Below are 18,187 nucleotides of genomic sequence, written 5' to 3'. Positions count from 1 at the left end.
TATATATATATATATATATATATATATATATATATATATATTAGATTGCATGTAGAAAGATAGGATAGATATCTAATGCATATATATATTATGCAATTGAGAAATATGGAATTAGATTGAAGAGCTCTAACATGCATCTAATAAAGGTTATCTAATAAGAGAATGAAAGAAATAGTAGAGAAGCAATATTTAAAAAGATAATTGTCAAAAATTTTCCAAAATTGAAGAAAGATGTGAGTTTTCAGATTAAAAAATCTACCCAGTGTACTGAGTTGGAAAAATAAAAATAGATCCACATTCAGACACATCATGTGCAACTTCAGAACATCAAGGTAAAAAGATCATTTTAAAAGCTATCAGAAGAAAGAAACAGATCATTAAAAAATCAGATTAGATCAACAGCAGGTTCGTCTTCAGTGACCCATGAGAGAAGAAAATGAAATAATATCTTCACGATACTGGAGAAAAAATGACAATCAATCTAGAATTTTATACCCTGTTAATCTATTATCTAAAAGTGCAGGCAGAATAAACCCCCTTATAGACACGCAAAGACTAAGCTACTATGCCCCTGCAGCTCCTCACTGAAATAAAGATGTCCCTTGAGTAAGAAGAGAAGTAAACATGAAGGTAAGGCAAATGGGGTGCAAGGGACCGTGGATGACCACAGGAAGTGATTAAAACATGTTGGTAAATTCAATCAAGTGTTGACTATAAAAAATAACAATAGCCATATTTTGTATATTTTTCAAAGGTTAAACTAAACCCCTAAACAAAGATAATGAAAAGGATGGGCATGTTCAATATAGCATTACATGCGAAAAAAAAAAAAAAAGGGGAAATCTCCAGGACCAGCAGAAGAGTGTATTTATTGCTAGGATGGTAAGCAGGAAGTGATACTGTAGTGTCCTTTGGTGGTGGTGGTAGTGGCATTTTAACACCCAAGTAGGGACAGGAGATTTAGCCTCCTGCCCATGAAAAGCCACAGAAATAGAATTAAGACCCTTGCATACAGCTGAGGGCACTGAAAGTCTGCCATCTATATGAAGATGGAACTAGAGAAACTAAACTCACAAGTGTAGCAAGCAACAAGAAAACGTATTGTGTGTCTGGGGCAGTGGATGGGAGAGAAAAAAAGTCCACAAGAAGTTGCAGCCTTGGGAATGGGCCAGAAGTAGGTATGAAGTCCAAATGTACACTACCTGGAAGCCTAGGATCCACAAGCTGAGAGAATAAGATGGGTCTAGGGAACCGGCAACGAGAAGCATGAAGCTGGTCGGCAAGGAATATTATGACAAATATGGTGCTTGAGACTCCATTAGAAGCACAACCCCTGCTAAAGCTCAGAGAAACAAAAGCTCAGCGAAAAGTTACCAACCACATGAGGGAAGGAGGCACCATGAGGGAGTATCAGGAGAAATCAGATGGTTCAAAGATTCCCAATCGTTCCAGAAGAAGAGAGTAGAAAGAATGGAGGCGGGCATCCTAGAAGAGAAAATGCCTAAGAATTTTCCACCATTGAAGAAAGAGCTGAGTCCTCAAATTGATTAAATACCTTAAATCCTGAGGACAAATAAAAAAAATCCACATCTAGATGCATTATGGGGAAACTTCAAAACATTAAATAACAGAGAAAAGCAACGAGAGACAGCAGAATTCCTAAAAAAGAACAACAGTTGGGCTGGCAGCAGACTTCTCAAAAGCCCAATTAATTCCAGAAGACCGTGGAATAACATCTTCAGAGCACTACAGAAAAATAACTGGCAACTTATAATTTATTTGGAGTAAAGGCAAAGTAAAAGATATTAGAAAAAGTCAGAGAGTGTTTACAACGCACAATTCTCTCTGAACTAACAACTAAGGGGTGTAACTTAGAAGAAAATTGAGACCAAGAGGAAGGAACAATGAGCAAATAAATTAGAAAGCATGTTGGTTAATTTAAATAAGCATTGACTACAGAAAATGACGACTAATCTTTAGAATGTGTTAAAAAACAAGGTAGAACTAATATATTTTATAACAATAGCAAGAAGATGGGAGTGGGGATTGGAGTTAAAACATTTACAGATCTTTGTATTGTTGGAGGCAAATAAAGATATTGACTAAATTTAGACTTTTTAAAAAGATATAACATCCAAACCAGTAGAGAGAAGAAAACAGGTAATAAAAAGAACTCAGGGGCTTCCCTGGTGGCGCAGTGGTTGAGAGTCCGCCTGCCGATGCCGGGGACACGGGTTCACGCCCCAGTCCGGGAGGATCCCACATGCCGCAGAGCGGCTGGGCCCGTGAGCCTCTGGCCGCTGAGCCTGCGTGTCTGGACCCTGTGCTCCGCAACAGGAGAGGCCACAGCAGTGAGAGGCCCACGTACCGCCAAAAAAAAAAAAGAACTCAGTAAATCCTATTGAATACAGGAAAGCAAAAAAAAAGAAAAAAGAAAAATACATGGTAAAAAATTTTAAAGATGGTATAAAATAGTCCAAGTTTATCAGTAATCACAACAAATTTAAATGAATTAAACCCACTTATTCTGAGATATTCTCAGGTAAGATTTTAAAAATCTAGTCATAAGTTGTTTATAAGAGACATAATAACTAAAATATAATTTTGCAGAATGCTTGATAGTAAAAGGATAGAAGAATATATTGTAAATACTAACCAAAAGAAAGGAGACATGTTAATAGCAAGTAAAAGAGCTTTTAAGACAAAAAAGTTTTGAGATTTAAAGGAGGTGAATATTTACTGGCAAGAGGAAAAATTCAGTAGAAATCTATATTGATGCTGTACCTGGTTGCTATTAATAACATAACCTTAAAGTGACAGAATTACGAGGAAAAACTGACAGTATATTAAGCAAAATTACATAGCAGAAATTGACAGAATTGTGGGAGAAACTGACAGACTTACAATCATAATGGGACATTTTAACATTGCTTTTTCAGAAACTGATGGAACAGAAAAAATTAGTAAAAACATAAGCAGTTGAATACATATGATTGAACTACACAATTAACATTTGTTTAATAACATTAAACATTTGTTTAACATTTGTTTAAACCCCTGTGTCCAATAATTAAGGACTACACTTTATTTCAAGTATACATGGAACATTAACAAAATTGACTACAAAATAGGCCACAAAGGATGTCTTAACAGACACTAAATATTTGATATAATTAATGGCACACTCTATGACTCCAGTGCAATAAAATTAGAAAACAATAAAAAAGATCTAAAAAATCTCATTCATTTTCTTCCTGTAGTGAACTATACTATGTGTGTAAAAGAGTATACATATGATATATAGAATTCAAGGAAATATAATAAAATGAATATCTGTGCAACCATCACTCAGATTTAAAAATATTATTTTTCCAGACTCTTTCTCTCCAGCTGCATTCTCTTCCTTCTTCCCAGGGATAACCACCATCCTGACTTTTAGGATAATAATTTTCTTGTTTTTTCTTACTGTTTTACTACTTATGTATGCATCCTTAAATAATATTGATTAGGGACTTCCCTGGTGGTCCAGTGGTTAAGACTTCACCTTCCAAGGCAGGGGGTGTGGGTTTGATCCCTGGTCAGGGAGCTAAGATCCCACATGCCATGCGGCCAAAAAACCAAAACATAAAGCAGAAGCAACATTGTAACAAATTCAATAAAGACTTTAAAAATGGTCCACATCAAAAAAATCTTTAAAAAAAATATTGATTAGTTGTCTGGTTTTTATCTTTATACTAATTGAATCATACTGCCTACACTCTGCCTGGTGTCTATAACCATGTGCTGGGCAAAGGGATTATAGAGATGGCTTAGACATGGATCCTGCCATCAACGTGATCACAGCTGGTTGTGGGAATGGGTAATTATGACACAATATGAAGTAAGATACGGAAGCACACAGAAGGGGTATTATCATAATCAGAATGGGAAAAAGAGAGACTTCTTGGAGCTGTTGACATTTGAGATGAGTCTCAAAATGAGTTGTCTTATTTTCCAAGACAAGGGGGGGTGATAATTACTGACAGTTTTGAACACATAGTGTAAAGCAATTTTTGTAAAGTTTGTAAATTTTGTAAAGTTTACAAAGAAGTTTACAAAGTTTGTAAAGCAAAGTAAGCCATCGTCTTAGTCAAGATTCAAACTAGGCCAAAAAAAAATTGTTTTTAACTTACATAATTGAAAAGTCATGTGCAGTGGGTTCAGGCATGGCTGGATCCAGGAGCTTAACTGATTTCCAGGTTCTGATTCTCTCTATATCACTCAAATAGGCTTTCTTTATGTAATAGATCAGACAGTCCTCAAAAGCTCTAGACTCACTTACTTTCAGCATAACATTACTAGTAGGAAGTATTTTCTTTCATAAGTTTCAGCCATGGTTCCCAGGGAGCATCGTAATAGGCCCTGCTTGGATCAAGTTCACTTCCTGCATTAATCACTGGGCCTAGAAGGATGGGGTATTGTTATCGTCCTAGATCACAGACCTAGATCACCTACCCGTCTTCATTCAAACCACATAGAACTGGTTCGGGTCTCAGAAGTGAGAAGAAATCTTAAGAAAGCAAAACCAACCAGAGTTCACGCCAAGTATGAGAAACGACAAGCTATTTGGTATGACTGGAGGGTGTGACGAAGAGGGACGTACTGGGGGAGATGCAGAATATGTGAACTATCAAGTTTTACTTTATCCTGAACACGATGGGAACTTTACAGTGATTGAAGGGATTGAAGCAGAGGGTGAGGAGTTCAAATGTTCATTTTGAAAGATCCCCCTGGGACCTGTGGGAGGGAGGGACTGAGAGCAAGGACTGTTATAATAATTCTGGTGAGGAGCCTGAAATGAGGTAGAGGAAAAGGAAACCTTGTGGGGCAGAGGGCAGAGAGTAATCAGATAGTAAACCAACAAAGAAGTAGAAACTGTAGGATGGGGTAGGAAAGGATGGGAAGACAAAGAAGAGAGAGGAGTCGAGGTGACAGCCATGTTTCTCATCTGGGTATCAGGTGTCTGTGTTGGGGTGCTCATCACCCAGATGGGAAGCATGAGTGGGACCAGCCCAGTATTTTAAATGATGGCTGTATTTAAATAAGCTCCTGTCTCCAACTTCTTCAAGCCTAGTGCTGGGTACACACTAGTTTCCTGAGAAACCTTTATGGGTAGACAAATTGGAAGTTGCATTGAAAGGTAGGTGTTCACTGTGGCTTGTGCTTCAAGCTGTAGGTCTGCTTCAGGTCCCATTGCCAAGTGCTTGAGAGCCCCACTGAGGAGGGCTGGGGCTGAGCCAGCGTGCGTGTCTGTGGGAGATGACCTTCCTTCCCACTGACAGCCCCATCCCGGACAGCCAGGCCTCCAAGCCCATGCCTCCTGCTGGCGGGATCAGGGTAGGCTGCTCCGCCCCTGCTGCTTAACCTGGTGTGGGGAATGTCCCGACCCTAACCTGCTCCTCCTCTAGCTCCACCCTTCCCACCTCTGCCAAGCCTTTCAGAGGAAATCCTGGAGAGGCTGGAGTGACAGAAGCCATGTCCTAAGCCCAGCCAGAGAGGGTGTTTCAAGGAGGGACCTGGCCACAGACAGGTGCTCTACCCCACCATGGACAGGGCTCTGCGAGGCCCTCCCTCCATTCACACCCACAATGCGCTACAAGGCAGACACTAGCACTGTCCCCAATGTACAGATGAGGAAACTGGAGGCCAGAGAGGCAAACGGGGTTGCCCGAGGCCCCTAGTTTGTAAGTGGGGGATCAAAGTGCAGGTCCAATCAGAATCTTGGGTGCTTCCGCCTACTCCTGCTGTCAGGAGGCAGGCAGCCTGGAGTGGTAGAGGCCGGGGTCTCTTGGGAGAAGAGGCTGAGCTCAGATTTTCCCAGGATCCAGGAGGAGTAGACCAGAAGCCCAGCTCTGCAGTGAGCATGGGGCCCCTCCCTCTTGGGCCTGGGTTCCTAGAGGCCCACGCAGAGGATGGTGACAGGCAGAAGGCTGGTAGCAGAGGAGGTGGCTGGGGGTGGGTTAACGCTGCTACCTTATGAAGGACATTTTTCAATTGAGCCAGTAACTGGAGGCTCTGAGAGTGTGTTCTATCTCAGCAGCTCTACAGTCGGAGGATATGAACTGGCTGTGAGAAAGCCATCAGGGGCTGGCTATTCCCAAACTCTTGGAAGGCACAGAGTTAGATTTAATAAAAGGGGAAAATGGAACATTTTCATTAGCACCAAATTTTCCATTTAATTTGGACTTCTGCAAAATAAGTGGCCTAATTACTGCCATCATTTGAACGTCTCAGTAAGTTTTTCCTCTAAGTTGCAGGCTCCGCATGGGCTCCATTCTCCAGGGCTTATTCTTGTACCACTGCCCCTCCCACCCCACCCCTGGAAGCAGGAAGGTCTCAGAGGCCTGAGGCGGGGCGGGGCAAGCCCCTGGAGAGGAGCACAAAGCTTTGGGTTCACCTGAGCTCACAGGGCCCTCCTCTGCCACCAGCTCCAGCAGCCAGTGGGAAAGCTGCCATTCTGGGGTCTGCGGACCCCCAACACTGGCCTAGACTGTGTCTGAGCCCTGACTGGAGTCTTGCCTGGGTGTCACCTCAGGCCTGGGAGTTTGCAGAGCTGCAGTGAGCTGACAGTATCTTCTCCCCCGTGGTCTAGCTTTTGCCTTTTTTGCTGCTCACCCCAGGCCTCCGTCCTTGGCCTATAAAGATGACTGCAGCCCAGCAGTCTCAGCCCACTTAACACTGACCCTGCCCATCATGGGGAGGTCAAGGAAGAGGAGGTAGCCTCAGTCCTGGGTCTCACAGCTCTGGTCGAGGACCCTTGAAGGCCCTCGCTATCCCCACCCCGTATCAAGCCTGGATGCCGAGGGCTGGAGCCACTCCTTCAGCTCCTTTCACCCCTCCCCCAACCCTCCCCCCAACAGGCCTTCGGATTTTGCTTTTTTCTCTTCCCTCTGCGCTTGAAGAGAATCAGGGATTAAAGAAACGGAGCAAGAAATTGCCACGAACTAGCCTAGCAGAAGATCAGATAGAGTGATGGGGGGAAAGGACCCTCCCCTCCAAAGCAGCTTGGAACATCCAGGCCGAGGGGGGCCCCCCAAGAGAGGCAAGGTAAACCAGTGGGCAGGGTCTGGTCCTGGGTGTGCCCAGTGCCAGAGACCAGGGCACTTCCCTACCATCGCCAATTCCTCTTCTCTCCCAGAGAACCAGTCCCATTACCAGTCTCATTGCAGGGCCTCTGTCCTAAGCACAGCTCTTCAATGCTCCCCTTCCTGCCCAGGAAAGCAAAGCCCACTCTGGCCCCTCTCCAAACCGAACCCAGCGGCCCCAAAACCTCTGAGGGCTCCCGCTCCTAATTTCCAGTGTCCAGGCCCGTGTCAGCCTCAGCACCCCAGTTCTGGCCCTCCCCTTCCAAGGGAGAGAGAGAGAGGCCACCCCAAGCCCCTTGTGGAAGAGCAGCTAGAGGCTGGTGGGGACACACCAAAAGCCACATCATAACTGGGATGTTGGCAGAACAAGGTGAGATGTTTCCTGGGGAGCTGCGGGTTCCCTTCAGACCCACAGCCCTTCCTACGGCGTGGGGGAGGGTCTTCTTATATTGGCAGTTCTTAAGCTAGACCCTTAGTAGGGGTGAGGGAGGACACAGAGGGGAGTCCCTATTCTCTACTGAGAACACTTTCTGTGGTTCCTACTCTCATGGAGCTCGCAGGCCAGTGGAAAGAGGTAGGTGATATTCCCCCCCTTTACCATACATGAAGAGACTGGCCGATGTGTCCTGTCACCCAGCTGGGGCGTGGTGGAGTTGGGATTCCAACTGAAGGCCTTAAGGGCAAGGCCTATGTTTATTTGGTTGTTACCACTCAAAATTTAAATTTACACATAGCAAAGCGTGTAAGTGCAGCTCAATGGGTTTTCACATACGTGTGCACCGTGTAACCGTCACGCGATTCAAGGTCTAGATTCCAGCATCCCAGAAGGCGCCTTCGTGCCCCCTTCCAGTCAGTACACTCCCACAAACGTCACCTCTATTCTGCATATCTTGGCACGTTTCTGTGAGCCAGAGGATCGATTGGCCCAGCAGGGCTCCCCGCTGGTGCCTAGGACTCAGCTGTTGCTGGAAAGGTGGCATGACCCAGCCCCCGACTGACACATAGGAGGAAAGCCTGGCACTCTGGGGAGTGAAAAGAATTAATGATGTCAGGACGACAAGTAGTAACAGGGACTGTCCCAGTCTCTTTACCCAGCCCTGCTGCCTCTCGGCCCTCAGGGAGAGCCCAGAGGCGCTGAGACAAGGTTTCTGGTGGAGGCTGTGGAGGCCCTCACCTGTAGTAGGACCAGACCTGGCCCACCAACCCCTTCTGGGGGTCCACCAGCCTTGGGGCTCAGCAAGAAGGGTGGTGGGGGTAGGTGCGGAGCCAAGACACCCCGGAGGCCTGGGAGAGGCTTCCTTTGCCTCTGGTGGCAGCCTGCTCACCTAGCTCTGCCGGGCTCAGGCTACCCTTTCCTTGAGGGTGGACCTCAGAGGTGGCTGGCAGGGACTGTGTCTGCCATCCACAGGATGGAGACGGTCAGGAGGCAAGTTTCCTCCAAGAGGCCTTCTGGTGCCCCAGGGCTCCCCAGACCCACGACCACTCCACCCACCCAGCATCCACTGGCCAGGAAGGGACTGCCCAGGCAGATCCTCCTTGACCCCAGCCTGCCTCTTTATCTTTGAGCCAGGCTGGCCAGTGCAGTGTTAAAGCCACTGGAGTGTCCAAGGAGACATAAAGAAAGTTTAGAGACTTTTAATTTGCCAGCACGGCCACTCCTGCCGGCCAGCTGGCAGGTTGAGCGTTTATGGAGAAGGGCAGCTGCAATAAAGGCTTATTGTTCCTCCCCTGAGCCACCGCTTGGTGACTCCTTTCTTAAGTGAGACAAAGGGAACCCAAGGCCCACTGGCCTCCCCAGGCTTGCGGGGCTGTACCCACAGTTAGCAAGCGTTCCCCACAGCCACCCCAGAGCCAGGTCTGGCGTGGAGGGCCCAACTCTGGCTCCATCTGGACTGCACTCACGGGACAGGGCAAGCCGGGAGTGCTGACCATGGGATCCACACTCCAGTGGGGACTCCAGAGGACGCTAGAGCTCCGGGAGGCGGGACTCTGACGAGGAGGGGCCCCGAAGTCCCCCTGCAGGGGAGCTGCACAGCCAGCAGCGGAGCAGCTAATGGGACGCTGGGGACAAGCCTCATTTTCAAAGTCCTCCTGGGGGTAGGGGTGTTCCAGGAAAGGTTTCCACCGCCAGAGAGGCCACCACAGGAGGGAGTGAGCTCCCCACTGCAGGAGGTGTGTAAGCCGAGGCCAGAAGCCCACCTGCCAGGAGGGTGCCCAGTATGAAGGCTGAATTCTGCACAACGAGCTCACTTCCAATGCCCAAAAGCCCAGACTCAGGATCCCCAAGCGAGCCCTCTTGGCCAGGCAGGAATGGGGGGAGCAGAGGGGTGTGCTGACATTTCTAGAGATACTCTGAACCTGAGGCCACCACCTGGTGCTGCACACACTTGGGAGCCAGGTATCCCATACCCTTGGGGAATGGAGACTGAAACGTGGCACCATGTCCCAGAGCACCCTTTGCTCGAAGCAGCTGCTATCATAGCCCACAGGCAGCACTGCCCAGGCATCCGGAAGGGAGCCTGAATGGTTTCTGTCCTGCTTGCCCTCACCTGCCATGATGCCTGAGATCTGTGGGCACCCCGGTAGATAGTGATGATGGGAACATCCTTTCTTGCTGTCCATCGCCCCCTCTGGAGACTCGCCTTGCTTCACTGCCCAAAACGTTAATGGCTTTGGAGACGTGCAGACAGTAAGTTGCTTAAACAGTAGCATTTCAGACCACGATGCTGCTGGCAGCAGGTAGGGCCAGCACGTACAGTTGTGTAGGTTGTTCACTGCACAAGGGTAAAGGGAGAAAATGAGGGCTGGAATCCAGACTTTGCTCTGCTCACTAACCTGTGGGCCCTGCTTGGCCCACCCTTGCCTGGAGGAAGGGGAACCTTTCCTAATTTTAAGATACACAGAGACCCTGTAAGGGCTAGTGGAGACCCTGAATGTGTAGTCACCTGGTTCTTGAGGACTGGCCTTTCCTCTCCAGGGCACTCGGACCAAGGGTCACATTTCTGAGGCTTCTGTGATAGCCACAAGCTCAGCTCTAGTGCATCATGGGTGCATCCCCAGCACATGGGGCCTTTCCTGCATGCTGGGGTTGGCAGCAAGAACTGGTGCCTGTAACTTTCATGTCTGCACACAAGGCCTCAGCCCCAGTGACCTCGGGAGCTGCCACCTCAGGCCTCCCACCTCCCAATGCCACTTGTCCTTGGATAACTGGATTGGGGAAAGGGAATATTATTTACCAGTCGCTTAGACCTATTCCTCTCAGCCCGCCCCCATTCTCTGCCTTGCCAAAGAATGAAGATTGGGGATGAAATGAATTCGATAATAACCAATAAGGACCCCCAGAGAAAATAAAGCAGCTTTTATTAAACTTCTTCCAAGACCTTTTGTGTTGAGCCTCTGCAGGCTCTCTGGGTGCAGCCTTCGCAGGATTGGCTCTGTTCCTGCGGGCGAGGGGAGCCCCAAACCTGGCTCTCATGGTCCCTCCTGCAAATGTCCAGCAATAACTCGGGCCCAGATCCCTCCCACGGCTGCCCTGAGTTGACTCCTATTTGAAAGGCAGTTAGAGCCACAGAAAAGACCCCGGCCGTGCATTGCGGGGCTCTGAGGTTCTGGTGGAGTGGTCTTCCTCGGCCAGGCCAGGGCCCTGGGCAGCTGGTACCGACGGGTCCCAGCTCCAGAGGCAACCGAGTTGAGGCTTGGGACCTGCTACCATTCATCCCCGGAGGCATCTCTCCAGGTTGAGTATGGCACGATTTAATGCTCCCATTCCTCCATTCCTGCTCTGCATGACAAATTGTTTTAATAAACATAAACCGGGTAATAATAAAGTCATAATAAGCCCGCGACTCACCTTATATCACTGCAGTTAAATCCTCCCATAAGCCGGCGCTGGTTACAATGACAATTACGGCCGGGCCAATCCACAGGCAGGCCTGTGTGCGGACAGATTTAATATCGTTTGTAAATATGATTAGTGGGCTGTCATGTTATTGCAGGCTGCTATTTACATTTCTCTCCGGGGTTATACACTCCGCCAAATCAACATTAAGTAGTGGGCCTCTCTTTCCTCCTTAAATCATACATTCCCTCTGCCTGCGCCAATCCCGCTTAAAGAAGAAAGGGAACCTGACGGCAGGAGCCGGGCAGGATGGAGCCTCGCCTCCGCATTTTTCTGAAGACAGATGGGCACGGGGAGCCCCGAGAAAGCTCCGCCCGGAAACTCCAGTGGGTGGATGGGCCGTGCTCGCCACGGCCCCCTCCCCTCTCACCGGCAGCCCCTGCCCCTCTCCCTGCCTGCTCGCTTATGAAAAATGTTCACATAATGAATGGTTGTTGTTTACAGAAGTAATTTCATGCTACATTTCCATTATTGCCTGGATTTGTTTGGCTTGGCACACTAGCCCATTGCCTACGATGAACTTTTAAGGAAATATTGCTCGTGCTTCCTGCTCTGCCGTTCCGCTTCTAATGGAAGCCGCTTGCATTTGAGACATATCATGACACTTCATAACTGTGTGCAAATAAGCATTCTTAAAGTGCCTGGCTCAATTAATCATTGTTGCGAAGGCCGGTCTGCTCCTGGTGCGCCAGAATCCACCCGACTGGGGCGCAAGTTTGGAGGCGAAAAATCTAAAATCGGGAGGGCGCAGGGGATGGGGAGGGCCAGGAGCCACAGCTGTGCTTTCCAGATCATCCTGTGTCACTGGAGACAACACAGGTGGGTTCCTCTCTGTCCCCAACATAGTTTAGGGCGGCCCTCTCGACCAGAGAGGGGAGAAAGGTGAGGGTGGGGAGCCGCTTGGGAAGAATAAACCTCGAATATCATACGCCTCTGATGCCTTCTCTAAGACGGCATTCTAGACAGGATTTCATCTTCTTGAGATGGCTACGGTCACCGTTATGTTTGAAAGTGGAATATCTAGATGCACTCAGAGGCTCTGAAGGCTGTTAGTCCTTGCACAGAATGCCCCAGGGCCATGGCTTCTGAGCCCTGTGTGTACGGTGTGGATGCGTACGGTGTGTGTAGCCGCCAGGGTGTCTGTCCCTAGCATCTTCACTTATTGTGCTACTCCTAATCTTTGGTGAGCTTGGAGACCAGGAAATCAACTTTGCAGCATGAAGACTAGAAAACCAAACTTTATACATTATTTGTAAAAGAAGAGGAAATAGATTTGGCTGAGAGCGTGGGGACTCTCCTCAAAGTAAGAGTCAGGACATGTGTTTTATTCAGAGCTCTTTGTTTCCTTCCCGATTCTCAGCTGAGTTGGAGCTGAGAAAGGGCCTGGATGGAGGCTAGGAGGAGCTCTATCCTTACACTGAAGCATGTTCATTAATTCATTCTACAAATACTTTATGTGTTAAGCTCCTGCTGTGGTCTGGGCACTGTTCTGGGCCCTGAAGGTCACAGAATCTCCTTCCTCCCCTGAGGAGATGATGCTTGAGCTGAGATAAACACACCCCCTCCTGGTGCCCACATGCAAATCCTTACAGACTCCATATGCATGCACACCTGTGTGTAGTTTCTTCTTCATTAATGACTCCTGAATGAAATCATTTCTCCTCATAATGGCCTATAATTGCCAGACTTTGTATAATGAATTTTATTATTTTAACAAAAAGAGATAAAGATATAGTCTTTTTTTTTTTTTTTTTTGCAGTACGCGGGCCTCTCACTGTTGTGGCCTCTCCCGTTGCGGAGCACAGGCTCCGGACGTGCAGGCTCACGACCATGGCTCACGGGCCCAGCGGCTCCGCGGCATGTGGGATCTTCCCGGACCGGGGCACGAACCCATGTCCCCTGCATCAGCAGGCGGACTCTCAACCACTGCGCCACCAGGGAAGCCCTAGTCTTTACTTAATGTCAGGAGATTTAGGAAAAATTTTCATTCAAAAAGGTTAAAATGATAAAGTGGGTGCTTGTAGGGTGACACATTCCACTATCTGGAAAATGTGGATGACATGAGTCAGGGTCGAGTGTGTGTGTGTGTGTGTGTGTGTGTGTGTGTGTGTGTGAGAGAGAGAGAGAGAGAGAGAGAGAGAGAGAGAGAGAGAGGGAGAGAGAGAGAGAGAGAGAGAGAGAGAAGGGAAGGCAGGGACGCGTATAGCTAAGGGCTAGGTGACAGGCCCCGGGTTCCCAGGTACCGTGAAACAAACCAGGGGCCCCAGAGCCATGTGTTCACCAGGCTTGTCAGCCTATACAGAGATTAGGGCTGGGACCATGGCCAGAGAAACGTCTCAGTCCCCAGCAGCACAGAGGAAGCGCGACATGTAATGAAAAGTAGTAGCCCAGCACTGAAAGTGGAAAACGGTATTGATTTTCCAGTGCTTGGTTGCTCAGGGGAGCTCATCAGGTACAACCTCCCAGGCGTCCACCACCCTAGAGGGGTCTGTGGCGCCCCCTGCCTGCCTTGCTTCTCCACTCCACAGAGGCCAGATTCCCAGCCCAGCCTTTGCAAACCCCGTGAAATGCCTTGTCCTCTGTCCCAGGGGTTCAGCTCAGACAGTGGAAGGACAGGTGACAGTGCGCAGAAAAGGCCTGGGAGGACACAGCTCTCAGCTCTGGTATGTGTGACCAGAGGGCAGGCCACTGCCCACAGGCCAGGCTGCTGCCCTCCTTTAGATCCCTACCCTCACCAATCACTGTGGCGTCCAGGCACTCAGGTGAGCGCCCAGCATTGGAGCCTGTCCTTACACAGATCGAGAGCCATGTAAAGGAAAAGCAAGCTCTACCCTGGAGCGAGAAGCAAGGAATAGAGGCAGAAACTACAGCGAGTGGCCCTGGATACAAGGCCGATGCAGCCCCACAGGCTCACACCCATAAGCAGGGGTCACCAGCTGAGAAGGTGACATAGTGCAGCCGTTAAGAGTGGGCTGTTTGGAGTCATCCAGGCTTGGACTGGCATCCTGGCTCCTTCACTCGCCAAGTATGTGAACCCAGACAAATTATTTAACTTTCTTCAGCCTCAGTTGTCCCATCTACTGAGAATGGGGATTCTAGTCGTCTCCTTAAGGGTTTAACGTGAGGATACCATCAGATAAAGCAAGTAAAGCACCTGGCACGTGCTTGGCTCTAGTAGTGTTCCAGATTATTAGCTAAAACAACAGCAACGATAAATATCAAGGATTCAGGGTAGGGCTGAGGCTCACACCTGTTCCCCACCCTGCCTGGTTTTCGCTTCACCAGTGGTACCACCATCCCCTCATTGCCTGATGCAGAAACCTTGCAGTCATCCTAGACTCTTCCCTTGTACCCCAGGCTAATTAGTCATCCAGTCCTGCCCATTCCACTTTCTGGACACCCCTCCATTCTCGTGGCCTCCTCGCCCATCCAGGCCCCGTGATTTCTCTGCTGGATGACTGCGGTAGCTCCAGACGGGCCTCCCCAAATCCACTCTTGCCCTTTCCACTGCATTTGATGCCCAAAGTCTGAAGCAAATCAGGATTCCATCACACTCTGATTTTCTGTCTTCAGTGGCTCCTCTTTATTCTGTACTTGCTTACCTTCCCTTCTATCTCCCCCAGGGGGCCAGTGAGCTCCTCCAGGGAAGAACCCTTGGATTTTTAAGCACTGTAACCCCAGTGCCCATCCCAGTGCTTGGAATGAAACAGGCTCGTGGAATGATTGTTGAGTGAATACATGAATGTATACCTCCCCAGGCCCATCTCTACTGATGTTTAAAGTCAACACTTTGGACCAGCAACGGACCACTATGTGTTAGAGTCATGAAGCAGTGGCCTTTTGTGGGTGGGGTGGGCATTGAGGAGTAGGGTGATTGGGGCAGAGCTGCAGAGGTGGGAGAGGCAGAGGAAGAAGAAATAGTGCACAGGGGTGAGATCGTGAAGAGCCTGGGATATCTGGTAAGGGTTATGCACTTTACTTTGTAGGCAATGGGGGAGCCGTTGACAGTTTCAGGCAGTTCAAAGGCATGCTTTGATTCCTGTCTTAGAAAGGTTGCTCTGGATCGGGGGCATGTGGAGCAGAAACAGGAAGACCAGACAGGATCAGGGTGGTGATGGTAGTGGAGAATGGGAACCAGATTCAAGAGGCATTAAAGAGGTAAAATCAATAGACCTTGGTGACTTTGTATTTGAAGGAAAAGAGAAAGAGAAGTGGGGGGCCTAGTAGGAGAATTACCCGGCAGTTGTGTGATGGTTAGTGTCATTCACCAGGACGCTGAATACAGGAGGAAAGGGCAGTTTGGACCAGGGATTGTTGGGGGTAGAAAGTGATGGGATAAATTTTGAATGTGGGACATCACGTGAAGATGATGGAATCTCTTGGCTATGAGGGTCTGGAGCCCAGGAGACAGCTCAGTGCTTTAGACAGAGGTGAGGGGCCCTCAGTGTACAGTTCAACAGTGGAAGAAAGTCAGGGCCAGGCCAGATTGTAAGGAGGTGTGTTTAATGAGAGGAAAAGTCCTGGGGAACACTGACATCTAGGAGGTCACTGGAGGAAGAAGAGAGAGAAGGGAGTGAGGACGAGCAGCCAGAGAGGAAGGAAGGGTCAGGGAAGATGAGAGGAAAAGAATTCATGGAAGCGTGGTCAGCCGTGTGGCCCACAGAACCTTGACGAGAAGGGAGGAGGTTCATGATGCCTTGGGCGGGATGCCAGAGGGGATGAAATACTTAAAAAAATTTTTTTTGTGTGTGTAATGATTGAGGAGACTTGCATATATAGTTACCTATTGATTTTAATTTATATCGGCCTCCTTTCTAAAACAATTTAAGACAGCTGAGGAAAATGTGACCTTATTTAGAGCAAGGGAAGGACATATAAGTGTGGCCAGGCCCACGTCTTCCATGATCACCTCAGAGAAAGGCCTGCACTGAAATGCCCCCTTGGTTAGTCATGAGGGTCTGAGTCATGAGGACAAAATCAGTTACATGAGGTCAAGGTGAGGTCAAGACGTGAAGTCAGGGATGGGTCACTTTGGTGTGGGAGGCGAGGTCACGGTCAGATGAAAACAATGAGGGGGAGAGACTGGAGGGTCGGGGTGTTGAGGGAGTGAGATCTGGGTGCATGAAATCCTGGTGGGAACAGGGTGCGCTCAGAATCGCCCACTGAGGGAGTGAGGTCAGGGTGGGATCAGGCCAGTGGGACATCAGCAGGAGCATGGGGGCGTGGTCACTCTGGGTGGTGATGCTGGGTGGTGACAACGATGACGATGAGAGCCGTCCCGTCCCTGTCCCCACCCCCAAGTATGTGCATAGGTACACATTTGGGTACCATGTGTGCCCAGAGCACATGGCCTGCATGTGTGCACATGTGTGACGTGCCCTTTTCGAGTGTATGTTTGTGCTCACTTGTGGGCGTGGCACATGAGTGCACATTTTGTATAGTGTATCTGTGGTTATGTTATGTTTTCTAAAAGCACACAACGGACTGAGGATTATAATCAGAAACTAGACACAAATCCCTCAAAGCTATGGCCAAGGGGCTTCCCTGGTGGTGCGGTGGTTGAGAGTCCGCCTGCCGATGCAGAGGACACGGGTTCGTGCCCTGGTCCGGGAAGATCCCACGTGCCACGGAGCCGCTGGGCCCGTGAGCCATGGCCGCTGAGCCTGCGCGTCCGGAGCCTGTGCTCCGCAACGGGAGAGGCCACAGCAGTGAGAGGCCCGTGTACCGCAAAAAAAAAAAAAAAAAAAAAAAGCTATGGCCAAACATCCCATGCTATTTCCTGATAACTTCTCAAGGCTGAAGAGCTTTGGAAGCCATGTGGAGAAAGAAGAGCTCTGGTCCTCGTTGGCCTCAGGAGGATGCATTCCCAGTTGGTGGAAATAGGGTGGGGGGCAACTGGTAAAGCAGGGGTCCCCAGCCCCTGGGCCGCACAGCGGGAGGTGAGCGGCGGGCAAGCGAGCGAAGCTTCCTCTGCCGTTCCCCACCGCTCGCATTGCCGCCTGAACCAGCCCCCGCCCCACGGTCCGTGGAAAAACTGTCTTCCATGAAACTGGTCCCTGGCGCCAAAAAGATTGGGGACCACCGTGGTAAAGAACTGACCCCCCTGAGTCTGGAATGTTCCCACCCTGCAGCTCTCATGCCCTGGCAGCTAACCTCACTGAGCCCAAACTATTCACCCACCTATGTCAGCACTGGAGTGAATGTCACTGTCCCCAGTCCATCCTATGACGGCAGTCACAGTGACCTTACTAAGATGGAATCGAGTCACTAGAGCGTCTGAACCCTTCAGTGGCTCCCCATCACCCACAGAGTAAAGCGCAAAACCCTTACCAGAACATTCCAGGCCCTTCATGATCCAGCCCCTGCCCACCTATTCTTCTGCTTCTGCCTCCCCAATGCCCACGCCATTCCCAGCAGGCCACTGCTTCATGCCTCTCAGGCTGTGTCACCAGATGCAGGTTGAAAAAGCTGGCTTCAAATACCAGTAGACGATGGGGCCAGGAGTGGCCTCAGGTGGACCTTCCTTCTTTCCTTCCCTCTTTCTTTAATTAGACAAATATTTATTAGTTGCTTCTAAGCCCTGAAGATATAGAAATGAGTAGACAGTGATCTTTGGGGGCTGGTTAACCTTCAAATGAGAGTGTTAGCGAGGCTGTAACTGAACATAATAGATGCTCAATAAATATGTATTAAATAAATAAGTGAACAAATGTAATAAGTACCACAATAGGTTATCGCAGGATAAAGCACAAGGAGAGAAAAGAAAAGAAGCCTCTTTACCTCTTCCTGGAGATAGGAAAGACTTCACGAGGCCGGTGACGAGCTAGATGAACTCGGAAGTGTTGACTCAGAGTTTGCAGGTGGCGCTGGGAAGGGCGCTGAGCACAGGCACAGGCAAAGGCTGGGAGACAGAAAAGGGCCACAGAGTGTAAGTAGATTGACACAACCAGGGCACAGGTGCAGTGGCAACAGGCGGGGCTGGGGAGGAAGCGGGCTCTGGTCACAGAAGGCCAGTAAGCAAGGACTCCCTCCTGGAGTTGAAGGGGACTCTTCCAACTAGTCAGGAGGGAAATGACTGTGCAGAAGGCCTGGTGAAGAGGCATTTGGATGTGGATCCGTGGGACCTGGTTGTTGAACAGACAGCTGTGTCCTGGATGTAGTGGCC

At 49.1% G+C, this 18,187-nt stretch overlaps 1 protein-coding gene across 1 annotated transcript in view; it reads right to left on the bottom strand.

Moving 5' to 3' along the window:
• Positions 1-17,906, bottom strand: part of LMO1 (LIM domain only 1) — an 88,581-nt gene extending 70,675 nt beyond the window's left edge. The window contains exons 1-3 of the mRNA XM_027115467.1: positions 17,803-17,906; positions 10,975-11,056; positions 9,674-9,898 (exon numbers count right to left, since the gene is read on the bottom strand). The gene's annotated coding sequence lies outside the window, so the exon portion shown is untranslated. The remainder of the gene's footprint in view (positions 1-9,673; positions 9,899-10,974; positions 11,057-17,802) is intronic.
• Between the last annotated feature and the right edge of the window lie 281 nt (positions 17,907-18,187).

Source organism: Aethalodelphis obliquidens, unplaced genomic scaffold (genome assembly GCF_003676395.1).
Source record: "Aethalodelphis obliquidens isolate GAN/ISIS:26980383/991018 unplaced genomic scaffold, ASM367639v1 scaffold14, whole genome shotgun sequence".
NCBI lineage: Eukaryota > Metazoa > Chordata > Mammalia > Artiodactyla > Delphinidae > Aethalodelphis > Aethalodelphis obliquidens.
This window is presented reverse-complemented; position numbering and strand designations above follow the sequence as displayed.